At 47.8% G+C, this 3,007-nt stretch overlaps 2 non-coding genes across 2 annotated transcripts; both read right to left on the bottom strand.

The window, feature by feature from the left end:
• Window positions 1–339: 339 nt before the first annotated feature.
• Window positions 340–496, bottom strand: LOC149474781 (5.8S ribosomal RNA). The gene has a single exon (XR_016318279.1). It is a non-coding gene; the product is annotated as a 5.8S ribosomal RNA (ribosomal RNA).
• A 277-nt stretch (window positions 497–773) lies between these two features.
• On the bottom strand, window positions 774–2,678 carry LOC149474780 (small subunit ribosomal RNA). Its single transcript, XR_016318263.1, has one exon. It is a non-coding gene; the product is annotated as a small subunit ribosomal RNA (ribosomal RNA).
• Window positions 2,679–3,007: the final 329 nt, after the last annotated feature.

Raw genomic sequence — 3,007 nt, 5'->3', positions numbered from 1 at the left:
CCGCCTACGCTTCACTTTCATATTTTATCATAATACACATCATATTATTATGACAAAAATAATATATTATACACAATAACACGCACTACGAGCGCTTTGAATGCGGCTCGGCTTATATGCGAAACAGTTCACGACACATTCTACACGAGACATATCATACGAGCGTCGCGCGAGAAGCGTCCACAACGGTTTCACACCGAGTCGCGCACACGTAGAACATAATACAGGTAAAATTTTCAAACGGATAGCGTGCACGCAATGCGCTCGCTAAACCGTCACATGCTCACACACGCGTGAAAACACGCGTGTGAACAGTGTGGATTGTTGTTTTTATACAGCCGGCCCTCAGACAGGAGTGGTCCTGGATATTTCTCCACGGACCGCAATGTGCGTTCGAAATGTCGATGTTCAAATGTGTCCTGCAGTTCACACTATGACGCGCAGTTAACTGCGTTCTTCATCGACCCGCGAGCCAAGTGATCCACCGTTCAGGGTAATAGTTTATTATAATAATGTTTTCGTTTCATAATCAAAGTGTTGTGCGCGTTCTTTTATGTAACGTTTGCGTGCGTGTACATAGGTTAAAATATGTACCGCGGCGCTTTCGCGAATCACTCTAACACGTCATACACTGACATGTTAGAGGTATTCGTTTTTTTTTTTAACGGATGCAGTCACATTCACGCGTCCCACGACACTCGTTCGTACTAATACACAAACACACACGAGGCGCGTATGCGAGTAGTGCGAGAGTGCGCAGTGCGTCGTTACGTTAATGATCCTTCCGCAGGTTCCCCTACGGAAACCTTGTTACGACTTTTACTTCCTCTAAATGATCAAGTTTGGTCAACTTCCCAGCAACGCCGACGGCCGTGAAGCCACCGCGTGTCGGTCCGAAGACCTCACTAAATCATTCAATCGGTAGTAGCGACGGGCGGTGTGTACAAAGGGCAGGGACGTAATCAACGCGAGCTTATGACTCGCGCTTACTAGGAATTCCTCGTTTATGGGGGATAATTGCAAACCCCAATCCCCAGCACGAAGGAGTTTCAACGGGTTGCCCGGGCCTCTAGGCCAGGGAGAACATGTTGATTCCTTCAGTGTAGCGCGCGTGCGGCCCAGGACATCTAAGGGCATCACAGACCTGTTATTGCTCAATCTCGTGCGGCTCAAAGCCGCCGGTCCCTCTAAGAAGAATTTTAATACGCCGCCAGTGAGTTGCGCGACCCGAGAGCCGCGCACACCTAAATGACGACGCCTATTTAGCAGGCTAGAGTCTCGTTCGTTACCGGAATTAACCAGACAAATCGCTCCACCAACTAAGAACGGCCATGCACCACCACCCACCGAATCAAGAAAGAGCTATTAATCTGTCAATCCTTCCGGTGTCCGGGCCTGGTGAGATTTCCCGTGTTGAGTCAAATTAAGCCGCAGGCTCCACTCCTGGTGGTGCCCTTCCGTCAATTCCTTTAAGTTTCAGCTTTGCAACCATACTCCCCCCGGAGTCCAAAATCTTTGGTTTCCCGGAAGCTGCCCGCCGAGCCATTGTAGTAACGTCGGCGGATCGCTAGATGACATATTTACGGTTAGAACTAGGGCGGTATCTAATCGCCTTCGAACCTCTAACTTTCGTTCTTGATTGATGAAAACACCTTTGGCAAATGCTTTCGCTGATGTTCGTCTTGCGACGATCCAAGAATTTCACCTCTAACGTCGCAATACGAATGCCCCCAGTTATCCCTATTAATCATTACCTCGGAGTTCTGAAAACCAACAAAATAGAACCGAGATCATATTCTATTATTCCATGCACGAAATATTCAAGCGGCATTTTGAGCCCGCTTTGAGCACTCTAATTTGTTCAAAGTAAAATTGTCGGCCCACCTCGACACTCACTGAAGAGCACCGCGATAGGATTTTGATATTGAACCGGCTTTTAACGACCGGCTCACCGACGATATGCTCCGCAAACGTGTCAGTATCACCGCGGATGCGGTGCACCGACAGCGCGGCGCACAAATGCAACTACGAGCTTTTTAACCGCAACAATTTTAGTATACGCTATTGGAGCTGGAATTACCGCGGCTGCTGGCACCAGACTTGCCCTCCAATTGTTCCTCGTTAAAATATTTAAAGTGTACTCATTCCGATTACGAGGCCTCGTAAGAGTCCCGTATCGTTATTTTTCGTCACTACCTCCCCGTGCCGGGAGTGGGTAATTTGCGCGCCTGCTGCCTTCCTTGGATGTGGTAGCCGTTTCTCAGGCTCCCTCTCCGGAATCGAACCCTGATTCCCCGTTACCCGTGACAACCATGGTAGTCGCAGAAACTACCATCGAAAGTTGATAAGGCAGACATTTGAAAGATGCGTCGCCGGTACTGGACCATGCGATCGGCAAAAGTTATCCAGATTCATCAAAATTAACGACTTCAGACGCCAGGCCCTCCGTCGATTGGTTTTGATCTAATAAAAGCACTCATTCCATCACTGGTCAGAGTTCTGATTGCATGTATTAGCTCTAGAATTACCACAGTTATCCAAGTAACTGAGTAAGATCTAAGGAACCAAAACTGATATATTGAGCCATTCGCGGTATCGCCTTAATACGGCTTGCACTGAGACATGCATGGCTTAATCTTTGAGACAAGCATATAACTACTGGCAGGATCAACCAGGGAGCTAACTAAAGCTTCCGCTAGAGCCTCAAACGTAACACGACGATGCCGCCGCGACGTTTGCTTCTCTATATAATTATATTATGTGCGCGAGGCGTGTTTAAATAACATGATATGTGACGGCGGCGACCGTCACACGCACACTATTCACACACACACACGGGCGCGCACACGTGGATAAATCTGAACACAGTCAGTTTAACCGTTGAAAGTATCATCTTAACGAGACACCCCTCAACAATTCCCATTCGCATCAAGCGAAGGAAAAATTTTAATATCGGTCAACTTTTATGACGCAAACGATCAATCTACGCACGGAGAGTGGAAGGATC

This window comes from Colias philodice, unplaced genomic scaffold (genome assembly GCF_061535455.1).
Source record: "Colias philodice isolate Cphi_HAF_F1 unplaced genomic scaffold, ilColPhil1 Martin Lab GWU primary ptg000018l_1:14663442-14930425, whole genome shotgun sequence".
In the NCBI taxonomy this organism is placed as follows: domain Eukaryota; kingdom Metazoa; phylum Arthropoda; class Insecta; order Lepidoptera; family Pieridae; genus Colias; species Colias philodice.
Note: the sequence above shows the minus strand (reverse complement) of the source record. Positions and strands in the feature narration are given on the sequence as shown.